The sequence below is a fragment of the Salmo trutta genome, chromosome 32 (genome assembly GCF_901001165.1).
Source record: "Salmo trutta chromosome 32, fSalTru1.1, whole genome shotgun sequence".
Classification (NCBI taxonomy): domain Eukaryota; kingdom Metazoa; phylum Chordata; class Actinopteri; order Salmoniformes; family Salmonidae; genus Salmo; species Salmo trutta.
The window spans coordinates 2,458,529-2,473,089 of NC_042988.1; the positions used below are offsets into that span (position 1 = coordinate 2,458,529).

The window sequence follows — 14,561 nt, forward strand, 5'->3', positions numbered from 1 at the left end:
GTCCCTGTGGCTCAGTTGGTAGAGCATGGTGTTAGCAACGCCAGGGTTGTGGGTTCGATTCCCACGGGGGGCCAGTACAACAAATGCATGAAATGAAATGAAATGTATGCATTCACTACTGTAAGTCGCTCTGGATAAGAGCATCTGCTAAATGACTAAAATGTAGAAAATGTAAAATGTTCCTAACTGACTTGTCTAGTTAAATAAAGGTAATAAAAGAAATAGACTGTTCTCTCTGCTACCGCAGGGCAAGTGGTAGCAGAGCGCTATGTCTAGGTCCAAAAGGCTCCTTACCAGTTTCTACCCCCAGACCATAATTATGGCTGTTGCAGTGACCATATTACCGCCACAACGCGGTCATGAGTCATGAAGGGAGTCAAATTCCATGTGACCATTTAGTCACGGTAATTAGGTTTCTCCAAGCTCTGATGCTGTTGATGGTCATTAGTAGCCTACCAAACTTGTTAACTGCCTGGTACTCAGCACTCTATTGTCCCTCTAATCACTCTGACATCAATGGAAATGTAATTGAAAATCTAATCAAACACTTCATGAGAGCCAATGAGCTCATGTTGCGCAACATTTCTATAAGCTATGCAATTGTGTGAGAAATGGCCTCTATTTAAAAGTGGAGGATCCTGTCAGCTTTCTATAAGCTAAGCCTAATATATTATTTCTCAACTTTCCTAATATTAGGCACATTGCTTATCTTTACAACAGGAGTACCTGGCTGGCATGAAAATGAACCATGGGAAAGCGTCCTCCATTCGCTATTTAAGTGCATAGATGACACATTTTTTCCCGCTGCCCCTGTTTGGAGACAGGTGCATGATAATAGTCCATTCTAAATCAAAACAAATTTCACACATATATATATTATTTAGTTTAAGTAAAGACAAGTTTAAGTCAAGAATAGTCTGATGGGTGACAATATTTGAATCATAGTCGCACACCTCATGTAGCTGTAATGGGTGCGTGTCGGTGGCAGGAAGTCAGGCGCAGGAAAACGAACTTGGTATGAACGTAGTCGTTTAATAAGTGCTCATAAAACTCCAAAACCAAAATGTACAAAAAATTATATAAGTGGGTACAAAACCCGTCGCGCACCGACAAATGACTTGCACAAACATACAATAAAACAATCTCCGACAAGGACATGAGGGGAAACCAATGGAAAATGAAAAATGGATCAGTGATGGCTAGAAGGTCGGTGACGTCGACCACCGAACACCGCCCGAACAAGGAGAGGGACTGACTTCGGCGGAAGTCGTGACAGTACCCCCCCCCCCGACGCGCGGCTCCAGCTGCGCATCGGCACCGACCTGGAGGGCGAGGTGCAGGGCGATCCGGATGGAGACGGTGGAAATCTTGCAGCATAGAAGGGTCCAACACGTCCTCCACCGGAACCCAGCATCTCTCCTCCGGACCATACCCCTCCCAGTCCATGAGGTACTGAAGGCCCCTCGCCCGATGTCTCGAATCCAGTATGGAACGAACAGAGTATGCTGGGGCCCCCTCGATGGCCAGAGGGGGCGGAGGAACCTCTCCCACACCTCAGACTCCTGGAGTGGGCCAGCCACCACAGGCCTGAGGAGAGACACATGGAACGAGGGGTTAATGCGGTAATCGGGGGGAAGCTGTAACATACCTTGTTCACTCTCCTCAGGACTTTAAATGGCCCCACAAACCGCGGACCCAGCTTCCGACAGGGCAGGCGGAGGGGCAGGTTTCGGGTCGACAGCCAGACCCGGCACCGGGGCCTCACGGCGGTGACGGTCTGCGCCAACTTTCTGGTGCAGTACGGCGCGCTGAAGATGGACATGGGCGGCGTCACATGTTTCCTCCGTGCGCCGGAACCAGTCGTCCACCGCAGGAGCCTTGGTCGGACTCTGATGCCAAGGAGCCTGAACCGGCTGATACCCCAATACACACGGGAAGGGAGAAAGGTTAGTAGAGGAGTGGCGGAGCGAGTTCTGGGCCATCTCTGCCCAGAGAATGAAAGCTGCCCACTCCCCCGGCCGGGCCTGGCAATAAGACCTCAGAAACCTACCCATATCCTGGTTCACTCTCTCCACCTGCCCGTTACTCTCGGGGTGAAAACCTGAGGTAAGGCTGACCGAGACCCCCAGACGTTCCATGAATGCCCTCCAGACCCTCAACGTGAACTGGGGACCCCGATCAGACACTATATCCTCTGTCCGCCTCAGCTGACCACTGCAAGCGCACCGGGCCCCCCTTCAGCAGTGAGGTAATGGGAGCCGCCGCCTTACCAAAACCCTGGATAAACCTCCGGTATTAGTTGGCAAACCCTAAGAACCGCTGCACCTCCTTTACCGTGGTGGGAGTCGGCCAATTACACACGGCTGCAATGTGGTCACTCTCCATCTCCACCCCTGAAGTGGAAATATGATACCCTAGGAAGGAGACGGACTGTTGGAAGAACAGGCATTTCTCAGCCTTGACGTACAGGTCATGCTCTAACAGGCAACCAAGCACTCTGTGCAAAAGGGACACATGCTCAGCACGTGTAGTGGAGTATATCAAAATGTCATCAATATACACCACTACACCCTGCCTGTGCAGGTCCCTGAAAATCTTGTCTACAAAGGCTTGGAAGACTGATGGTGCATTCATCAACCCGTACGGCATGACGAGGTACTCATAGTGCCCAGAGGTGGTACTGAAAGCCGCCTCCCTCTCGGATACGCACCAGGTTGTAAGCGCTCCTGAGATCTAGTTTGGTGAAGAAGCGCGCCCCGTGCATTGACTCTATCGCTGTGGCTATGAGCGGTAGCGGGTAACTATACCTCACAGTGATCTGATTCAGACCCCGATAGTCAATACACGGGCGCAGACCTCCCTCCTTCTTCACAAAAAAGAAACTCGAGGAGGCGGGTGAAGTGGAGCACCGAATGTACCCCTGACGCAGGGATTCGGAGACATATGTTTCCATAGCCTCCGTCTCCGCCTGTGAGAGGGGATACATGTGACTCCTGGGAAGTGCAGCGTCTACCAGCAGGTCTATCGCACAGTCGCCCTGTCGATGAGGTGGTAATTGAGTTGCCTTCTCCAAAGCCAAATCGGCATATCAGAGGGAATGCGCACGGTGGAGACCTGGTCTGGACTCTCCACCGTAGTAGCACCAACGGAAACCCCTAAACACCTACCTGAGCACTCTCGCGACCACCCCGTGAGAGCCCTCTGTGGCCAAGTAACAGTGGGGTTATGACAAGCTAACCAGGGTAGGCCTAGCACCACGGGAAACGCAGGAGAGTCAATGAGGACGAGACTAATTCTCTCCGTATGACCCCCCTGCGTCACCATGCCCAAAGGTGCGGTGACCTCCCTAATCAACCCTGACCCTAATGGTCAACTATCTAAGGCGTGAACGGGGAAGGGCACATCCACGGGAACGATGGGGATCCCTAAACTATAGGCTAAAGCTCTATTAATAAAATTCCCAGCCGCGCCTGAATCGACGAGTGCCTTATGCTGGGAATGTGGGGAAAACTCAGAGAACGTGACAGACAAACATATGAACAACAGAGGACTCTGGGTGAGAGAGGTGCCGGCCCCCTAAGGGGTGATGCCAGAGTGCCCTGCCTGCTGCCTCGCTTCCCAGAGGAACCAACCCGGCACAGACCAGCAGTGTGACCTCTGCGGCCACAGATGGTACACGAGCATGAACCCCCTCCGGACTCCCTGCGCACCGCCCCTCCCAGCTCCATAGGTATCGGAGCGGGAGTGCGGGAGGATGGAACCACCAGACCCCGATCTGAACGTCCGCGAGTAGCCAGCAGGTTGTCCAGCCGGATGGACAGGTCCACCAGCTGGTCAAACATGAGGGTGGTGTCTCTGCAGGCCAGCCCCCGACGGACTTCCTCGCGCAGGCTGCAGCGGAATGGTCGATCAGGGCCCTGTTGTTCCATCCTGCGCCGGCAGCCAGGGTCCTAAACTCCAGGGTGAAATCCTGGGCGCTCCTCGTCTCCTGCCTCAGATTGTAGAGGAGCTCACCTGGTCCAACGCTGCATCTCCCTCTCTCCACATGGCGTTGGCCCACTCCAGGGCTCTCACGGTGAGGCACGAGACAAGGGCGGACACCCTCTCATGGTCCGATGGAGCCGGGTGGACGGTGGCCAGATAGAGGTCTAACTGCAACAAGAACCTCTGGCAGTTCGCAGCCCTCCCGTCGTATTCCTGGGGCAAGGAGAGATGGAATCCACTGGGTTCAGGCGGGAAAGGGGAGCTCGGGAGACCCCGGTTGTGCTGGTGGAGGCGCTGGAAGAACTCCCTGTCTCTCCCAGCGGTCCATTTTCTGGACAACGCGATCCATGGCGGCGCCAAGATGATGAGCATAACTGCATGTTCCTGGACGCGCTCCTCCACCTCAATGGCCGGGGTACCTTCTCCTGCTGACTCCATAGTTATGGTCGGAGATTCTGTAATGGGTGCGTGTCGGTGGCAGGGAAGTCAGGCGCAGGGAAACGAACTTGGTATAAACGGAGTCGTTTAATAAGTGCTCATAAAACTCCAAAACCAAAATATACAAAATATAATATAAGTGGGTAGCGCACTGACAAATGACCTGCACAAACATACAATAAAACAATCTCCGACAAGGACTTGAGGGGAAACAGAGGGTTAAATACACAACATGTAATTGATGGGATTGGAACCAGGTGTGAAGGAAGACAAGACAAAACCAATGAAAAATGGATCAGTGATGGCTAGAAGGTCGGTGAGGTCGAACGCCAAACACCGCCCGAACAAGGAGAGGGACCGACTTCGGCGGAAGTCATGACGGTAGCCTAGCCCCTAGGTCTATATGTTTTGATAAGGTTTGAAGCACAGCTGAAGTGGTCAAATAACTAATTAAATTAAGCACATTAATCTGCTTTACAAGGGGTGTAGAGCCTAACTGGCATATGTAAGCAGCACGTGAGTTTCAAATTTGGGAAAATAATTTTCACCATAAAAATTCACCTTTATAATAAAAGCATTACATCCATAATCAAATTTGCGGTCTGTTTTGATAATGGTGTTTTCCCACTGATGGAACATTCGCGCTTATAGCCTACTGCCATGTGCGCATTTCTGCGTTCATAATGTGAAGAAATAGCATAATAGATTATCAACATTTCAAGCTAAACATTCTGATCTGTTGCGTCAGCCACATTGCGTAACAATGTTTTTTTGATGCTAGTGGTTGTATTAATTTGGTATCTATCATATCCCCAATTGTCCCAGACTATGTTTGGAATATTCATTTCTCGCACAGAATAGAATAGGTCAACGTTTGTACTATGGGGGATAGTAAATTGACATAGGCTAGTGCTTTTGCTGTTTGTTAGGCCTACTCATCTTGTTGGCTGACGAAAAGTACCTGTTGACAGTTCTTCCAATATCTTCAATATGCACCTCAGAACTGGATAAGAACGAGCGCAGTTACGTCCCCGATGAGTCTGTCTTCACTTGTAGCCTGTGAGAGGTCAGTCAATACGGAACATTTCAAGAACTTTGAAAGTTTCTTCAAGTGCAGTTGCAAAAACCATTAAGCACTATGATGAAACTGGCTCTCATGAGGACCGCCACAGGAAAGGAAGACCCAGAGTTACCTCTGCAGAGGATAAGTTCATTAGAGTTAACTGCACCTCAAATTGCAGCCCAAATAAATTCTTTACAGAGTTCAAGTAAAAGACACATCTCAACATCAACTGTTCAGAGGAGACTGTGTGAATCAGGCATTCATGGTCGAATTGCTGCAAAGAAACCACTACTAAAGGACACCAATATGAAGAAGAGACTTGCTTGGGCCAAGAAACACGAGCAATGGACATTAGACCGGTGGAAATCTGTCCTTTGGTCTGATGAGTTGATATTTGAGATTTTTGGTTCCATCCACTGTGTCTTTGTGAGACGTGGAGTAGGTGAACGCATGTGTAGTTCCCACCGTGAAGCATGGAGGAGGAGGTGTGACGGTGTGGGGGTGCTTTGCTGGTGACACTGTCTGTGATTTATTTAGAATTCAAGGCACAGTTAACCAGCATGGCTACCACTGCATTCTGCAGCGATATGCCATCCCATATGGTTTACGCCATCCCATATGATTTGCGTTATCATTCGTTTTTCAACAGCACAATGACCCAACACACCCCCTGGCTGTGTAATGGATATTTGACCATGAAGGAGAGTGATGGAGTGCTGCATCAGATGACCTGGCCTCCACAATCACCCGACCTCAACCAAATTGAGATGGTTTGGAATGAGTTGGACCGGAGAGTGAAGGAAAAGCAGCCAACAAGTGCTCAGCATATGTGGGAACTCCTTCAAGACTGTTGGAAAAGCATTCCAGGTGAAGCTGGTTGAGAGAATGCCAAGAGTGTGCAAAGCTGTTATCAAGGCAAATGGTGGCTACTTTGAAGAATCTGAAATATATAAAATAACACATATGGAATCATGTAGTAACCAAAAAAGTGTTAACACTTTTTGGTTACTACATGATTCCATATGTGTTATTTCATAGTTTGATGTCAACACTATTATTCTACAATGTAGAAAATAGTAAAACTAAAGAAAAAGTAGGTGTATCCAAACTTTTGGCTGGTACTGTATTGCATTGTTTTAATCAGCAGTTGTCACAAAGTGCTTATACAGTAACCTGGCCTACACCAGAGGAACCCGGAACATACAGGGCACCACTGCTTCTGTCATCACTTTCACCCGGTGTGATGTCATATCCTGTTCCTGTTTAGGCACCTGGACACCTGAGTGCAGATTGGGCTCTCCCATCAACATATGGCTCCTGCTGCTCCTGCCGGAAATACACACAGGTACTCAGACACGCTATTAGGAATGTTCCCCTATTTACATGTTTGTTGTGTGTCAGAGTTGAGGGATGATAAGCTAGTGTTTGAGAAGAGGCATCTGGTGTGGGAGGAGGACATGCAGTTCCTGGACAGAAAGGGGACATATAAGTATTTCCCTACACCCTACCATTAGCCCCTACTCTCACCTAGCCCCTTACTCTTAAACCACTATCCCCTAAGTTTCCAACATTGATATGGTCTATAACCAACAGTCACAATACCAGAGCAAGTGTTATGTCTTGTAAAATCCCAAAAGGAAACAGTACTGCGAGGAGCATGTTTTTCCATACAGGCATTTGTCTATGGAATAGCCTTCCGTTGGAGATCAAGCAAATAAATAGTAACAATAGCTTTAAAAAGCAGGCAAAGGTTTTCATTTGGACAAGGTTGTTTCAGTAAGGAAAACAACTCCACTGCCCCTTGTGCCCCGTACCCCTGGTCAGGTGTATTTATTTGAAGGATCGGTATGATGTGCAATTAATAGATTGTTTTAAGGTTAGGGAGAAGTGCAGTGAATACTGGCACTTTTTAGGATGTCAATATAAATGAATGTACACTGCTCAAAAAAATAAAGGGAACACTTAAACAACACAATGTAACTCCAAGTCAATCACTCTTCTGTGAAATCAAACTGTCCACTTAGGAAGCAACACTGATTGACAATAAATTTCACATGCTGTTGTGCAAATGGAATAGACAACAGGTGGAAATTATAGGCAATTAGCAAGACACCCCCAATAAAGGAGTGGTTCTGCAGTTGGGGACCACAGACCACTTCTCAGTTCCTATGCTTCCTGGCTGATGTTTTGGTCACTTTTGAATGCTGGCGGTGCTTTCACTCTAGTGGTAGCATGAGACGGAGTCTACAACCCACACAAGTGGCACAGGTAGTGCAGCTCATCCAGGATGCCACATCAATGCGAGCTGTGGCAAGAAGGTTTGCTGTGTCTTTCAGCGTAGTGTCCAGAGCATGGAGGCGCTACCAGGAGACAGGCCAGTACATCAGGAAACGTGGAGGAGGCCGTAGGAGGGCAACAACCCAGCAGCAGGACCGCTACCTCCGCCTTTGTGCAAGGAGGAGCACTGCCAGAGCCCTGCAAAATGACCTCCAGCAGGCCACAAATGTGCATGTGTCTGCTCAAACGGTCAGAAACAGACTCCATGAGGGTGGTATGAGGGCCCGACGTCCACAGGTGGGGGTTGTGCTTACAGCCCAACACCATGCAGGACGTTTGGCATTTGCCAGAGAACACCAAGATTGGCAAATTCGCCACTGGTGCCCTGTGCTCTTCACAGATGAAAGCAGGTTCACACTGAGCACGTGACAGACGTGACAGAGTCTGGAGACGCCGTGGAGAACGTTCTGCTGCCTGCAACATCCTCCAGCATGACCGGTTTGGCAGTGGGTCAGTCATGGTTTGGGGTGGCATTTCTTTGGGGGGCCGCACAGCCCTCCATGTGCTCGCCAGAGGTAGCCTGACTGCCATTAGGTACCGAGATGAGATCCTCAGACCCCTTGTGAGACCATATGCTGGTGCGATTGGCCCTAGGTTCCTCCTAATGCAAGACAATGCTAGACCTCATGCGGCTGGAGTGTGTCAGCAGTTCCTGCAAGAGGAAGGCATTGATGCTATGGACTGGCCCGCCCGTTCCCCAGACCTGAATCCAATTGAGCACATCTGGGACATCATGTCTCGCTCCATCCACCAACGCCACGTTGCACCACAGACTGTCCAGGAGTTGGCGGATGCTTTAGTCCAGGTCTGGGAGGAGATCCCTCAGGAGACCATCCGCCACCTCATCAGGAGCATGCCCAGGCGTTGTAGGGAGGTCATACAGGCACGTGGAGGCCACACACACTACTGAGCCTCATTTTGACTTGTTTTAAGGACATTACATCAAAGTTGGATCAGCCTGTAGTGTGGTTTTCCACTTTAATTTTGAGTGTGACTCCAAATCCAGACCTCCATGGGTTGATAAATTGGATTTCCATTGATTATTTTTGTGTGATTTTGTTGTCAGCACATTCAACTATGTAAAGAAAAAAGTATTTCATAAGATTATTTCTTTCATTCAGATCTAGGATGTGTTGTTTAAGTGTTCCCTTTATTTTTTTGAGCAGTATATTTATTGTTGTTTGTAATTTTGTCTTGTCTTTTATTCATTATGTGTTATTGTTTTTACCATCGAGGACCACTTTGGAATAAGCGTTTTAATTAATACTTTCAAGTGATATCCTCTGTGTCCACATTGTGCATTTTGTTGTATATGTCTGTTGCCCAAAATAAATTCAATTAAAAAAAAATATACATATAATCTCATTAGTGTTATGTTGCACATTTGATTTCATAACTGAAAGAGCCTACATTTCTTATTGTCCTCTTACTGTTTAGGGGTCTGAGCAAGAGTACAAGTACATCAGAGTGTCTAGTTTGAGAAACAGACCCCTCACAAGTCATCCAATTTGTAAGTCGCTCTGGATAAGAGCGTCTGCTAAATGACTTAAATGTAAATGTAATCAACTGCAGCTTCATTACAGTACCCGCAAAACACCAGTCTCAACGTCAACAGTGAAGTGTTGACTATGGGATGCTGGCCTTCTTAGTAGAGTTGCAAAGAAAAAGCCATATTTCAGACTGGCCAATAAAAAGAAAAGATTAATATGAGCAAAAGACACTGAAAAGAGTAACTCTGCCTAAAAGGCCAGCATCCCGAAGTCGTCTCTTCACTTCACTGTTGACGTTGATGGTTGCTGATAATGGGCCTTTGTAGATATTCCATTCAAAATCTGCTGTTTCCAGCTACAATAGTCATTTACAACATTAACAATGTCTACACTGTGTTTCTGATCAATCTGATGTTATTTTAATGGACAAAAATTGTGCTTTTCTTTCAAAAACAAGGACATTTCTAAGTGACCCAAACTTTTGAACGGTAGTGTATATTTTTAATAACTGATAGTATGCACTCATATATACAATTATATTATAATTATACAATTTGTTGTTGAAATCTTACAATAAATTGAAAACCCAAATCAGGGTGGGGGTCTATTCCCTTTCAATTCCAGTCAATTCAGGAAGTACACTGAAATTCCAATTCCAATTATTTTCAATGCTTTGAAATGAGGAATTTTTAATTTTTTTTGATAGATTAAAAAAAGAAAAAATAGTTTGGAGTATCTTCATCCATTGTCCAACTGTTGCATTTATTATAATTGTTTTTAAAACCTTTTAAAAATGTTGATGACTGTTGCTCGGGGACTGAGTGTAATTGTGAATGCTCTTAGTGATGATTAATTGAAGGCCTCTGGTATTTGGTCTCTGATGGACCCGGACATTGGTCAGACAACATGATGCATTAGTTAATTTACAATAGATGGAGAGAAAGGAAGTGTGTGTTTGTCATATCAAATCAAACTGTATTTGTCACATGCTTTGTAAACAACAGTGAAATACTTACTTTCTGGTTATTTCCTGATGATGCAGAGTTAAAGATAAAAAAATATATATAGAAATGTGTGTGTGTGTGTCTGTGTGTGAGAGGGAGAGAGAGAGGGCGAGAGAACAAGGAGGTAAGGGATACAGAACACGAAAGGTTGGAGAGGAGCAAATAGAGGGACTCAAACTGAGCTGGCATCGAAATTAAAGGAACTAACAGCCAGTCAACAGGGTAAGTTAACTCTACTTTAAAACTACTTAAAACTCTACTTGCATTTCCGTCTTTGCCTTCACAGCAACTTTTTTCTTCTTAGCATTTGTCGCTCACCCTCAATCTCAGCTGTATTTTTCTCTCTTTTTGCCTTTCTGTGTCGGGTTACTTATTTTTCTACTCTTTCTTTCTTAATATTTTTCTGTCACTTCTTGCTAACAAATTGTTCCTCTCCATCTTTTCCTCTCTTGTTCTTACGTCTATCTATCTAGCTAGTCCTTTTGTCTTTTTTTTTTCTTTCTCTCTCTCACAAACTGACTTGTCTCCCCATCGTGTAGCTCCTCTCTACTCTGTACTCCTCCTCTGTAGCAGAAGGATGCGCCTCCTTGGTCTCCCTGTCCTGGCCCTGCTCCCTCTGCCATCCCTGTGTGAGCATTTGGGAACCGCAGTCTGTGTGGCATCCAGCTGGTCGAAGCTCTGCTGTTGGTCTGTGGAGAGAAGGGGCTGTTCTACCAGCCTGAGAGATGGGTCAGAGAGGACAACATAGGCCTGCGTATGTGTCTCTGTTGTGTGTGTCTATAGGTGCCTGTTTCTGTGTAACTGGGTAGCCTGTTTTCATCCCAAACAGGTATCATCCAGTGGAAGCTGGTGGGAGGAGCTATAGGAGTATGGACTCATTTTAATGGCTGGAATGGACTTAATGGAACAGTATCAAACACATCAAACATATAGAAATCACATGTTTGACTCCGTTCCATTAATTCCATTACAGCCATTACAATGAGCCCATCCTACTATAGCTCCTCCCACCAGCCTCCACTGGCATCATGATGAGGGACATAGCCCATTTCCAAATGGAAACCAGGGTGATGCTGGAGAATGAAGAGAGAGAGAGATCAGGACCATGGACTGTTAAAGAGGGGCTACTGAAACTACTATGACCTGGAAAACTACTGCAATACTTAGGAAAGCTCTTGCTGTGCTAGGCCAACAAGCAAAGATCTGGGGAACCACAAAACTACAACACTTTGAGACAGATTTAGCATGGGTTTACACCAGTGCAAAGTTTTCACATTTTCTGAAGTATATACACTAAAAGGATATGGGTCAACATATGAGGATAAAAAGTTTGAAAGACAATTCACACGTAAACAATAAAATACTGTATTTTATTTAACTAGGCAAGTCAGTTAAGCACAAATTCTTATTTACAATGACAGCCTACACCGGCCAAACCCGGACGACGCTGGGCCAATTGTGTGCCATCCTATGGGACTCTCAATCACGGCCGGTTGTGATACAGCCTGGATTCGAACCAGCCTCAAGCACTGAAATGCAGTGTCTTAGACCGCTGCAATTATTTGTTATAAAAAAGGCATGATATTCAGTCATCGAAGGGTGAAAAAATATCATCTTCAGTATTTAATACACGTCTACATGTATTGGCGGGAAAAGTATTTATTTTGTGCAGGATCTTTGAAATAGCATTTGGAAGGTTGTCATACCCAAAATCAGCCCGATCAATGAAAAACGTAATTTCCCGTCGGCCCTTGTTGACCGGTTTCAAGTGAAGGGAAGTAAAATGTCGGCGATGGATGGGATGGGCCTTTTATTGTGCTTTTGAAAGAACAATATCTCAACCTTTAATACTGTATTTTAAACGTAAATTGCATGTTTTAGAAAATAAAGGGTAGTTGAAGATTGTGGATTTACACGGACAAAACATATAACTGGATCTAAGGTAATTAGCGCATGTATTTGACTGGTGTAGCTAGGAGGTGAGCTAACATTAGCATTCCTGGCCAGCTAGCTAGTAACGTTACTGCAATTTCTGGCAGGTCTGGCTAGCTAGCTACGAATCTATCCCATTGAAAACATGTGGCGATTGTAACTAGTTTTCAGTGATCAAGTGTATTTACTAGTTAAGTTAGTTGATGTAGTGTGTCAGCCTAGTCAACTGACTATAGTGCGGCCTGATTCAGGTATTTTGCAACATCTAACGTTAACTAGCCACTGCCATTTATAACTAATGCAATGGCTAATTAGATAGTTAGCTCGCATTAGTTAGCTTTCTCGTTCGCTGGCTGCAGTTTTCATTATAGATCTGTGGTCTTATTAGCCAGCTAGCATTACCTAGTTACGACCCAATCACTGAATGTCATGATCGTCCATCTTTCGTGTTTTTTCGCAGGAAACTGTGAAATTAGCTAAACGGCTAACCCCGATCAGTAATGATAGCTTGATGTCGAGACTAGCTAGACTACAATTTCACTATTGTTTTCACATAGATGGGCATAGAGGAAGACACTGATGGAGACAGCATGAATCCCAGAAACAAAGGATTGTGCTGTAACTGTGCTTCCTCAAATTAATTGAGGGGTACCGTAGAAGTTGAGGGTTTTGGTTCAATAATTTTTTTTTATGGTCATGCTGCAACTGATTTGAATTGAGGAATGCTTACATTTATTCACTGTCTACATTTTCTAATATACCTGAAGTGATAAGCGATGTGGCACGGGGGGGTTGTCACACACTACACTACAAAATTCTTCAAAACAAAATTTGATTTGCCTTATGTGTCTTCAGACAGAGAAAGACTCCAGCGAAGAGGAGACAGATAAGGATGAAAAAGGAGTAGGACGAGGTTGAGGTGTTACCAAGGTGATAGGGAGAGCCCAGATGACGAGCCTAGCGAGCTGGTGAGTGTGATTGTGTGTGTGTGTGTGTGTGTGTGTGGTTTTTTTTAAAGCCCTTCCACTGACTGTAGCAGCTATTAATGTGTGTGTCGTCCCTTCATATAGGGAGCTGTCATTACTGCAACCCCAGAAACGCTTCCCTGCCTGGTCTATCTTCACTACTCTCCACAGCATCTCCTTGACAGGTAACGCTACATTACTTTTAAAATCTTTCCTGTAATTTTTTGTCTTGCCAACATAGTGGTGTGCACTCTAAACGATGTGGCAGAGACGGGGGTCACACGCTATAAAATTCTTCCCTTGGTCGTGAGGATTCGCAATACCACCCTGTCTCGCGAAAACAATTATGTAATTAGATTAGCTAGAATGAGCTGTGGCTCAGAGCCGCCGCATAAACGTTTTCAGTCAGACATTCACGCATGCCATGCAGAGTTGAAATATCAAGCCAATACATTTTGAATTGAATAACATTGCTTGTCAACTTCAGAGCTGTGACGATATTACGCTTTGGTTAAAGGCAAGTACAAATGCATTCAAGTAGTATTCATCGCTCTTGTTTAAGAGTACACATTCTGGCAGATGCGATACATCATCATCACTGGTAGGATATCATTGGCTATTGCTGATCACCGCTCTCAAAACTTGTCGTTAAACATCTCACACTACAAGAGCATTGCAGATTTTTTTTTAAATATCGGGACGTCTCAAAGACGGGATCGGTAGCCCTCAGATTTCTTCTCTGACCCGCTCACATTAAACAAGCATCGGTGACAGCCATGTGCTCCGAGTAGGCAACAACATGTGTATTTTGTCTCCAATCTCAAACTTGTCAGGGACAGCTAAATTGGGGCCAAAATCATATGCCCGGCTAAAGAGAGGATGTCAGAGTGAAAAGTAAGCTGAAATGTATGGGAGAGTGAGACACCCAATATAATAAATGACATAACAGGGAATTTAGATGTGCCAGTTCCACTGTGCGTGGTCTCAGGAGTGATGTATTTGTATTCCAGTTCTGACCTTGAAGTGGAGTTGACAGCTGAGGTAAGAGTGGAAGGCTCGTCACTGCTCAGTATCTTGTCCACTGTCACCCCTGGTATAGGCAACAGGAAGTCAGGTAAATTATTGGTACCGACTCAAATACACACGTACAATACTCTTCTTCCCCCAAACACACACACTTCACAGATTGTGGACCCCAGGTGGTTGATTAAAGCCTAACATTTCTTGTCTCATCTTTCAGGGGTTCTCTTTTATCCCCGGCCCTCAGTATCCCTCCTCCACTCACAACCCCAGGCTCCAGGGAGTACTGACTGGACTGCAGCTTTCCCCAAGCCCAGCTCCCATCCTG

At 45.9% G+C, this 14,561-nt stretch overlaps 1 non-coding gene across 1 annotated transcript; it reads left to right on the top strand.

The window, feature by feature from the left end:
* trnaa-agc (transfer RNA alanine (anticodon AGC)) lies at positions 1 to 73 on the top strand. The gene has a single exon. It is a non-coding gene; the product is annotated as a tRNA-Ala (tRNA).
* Positions 74 to 14,561: the final 14,488 nt, after the last annotated feature.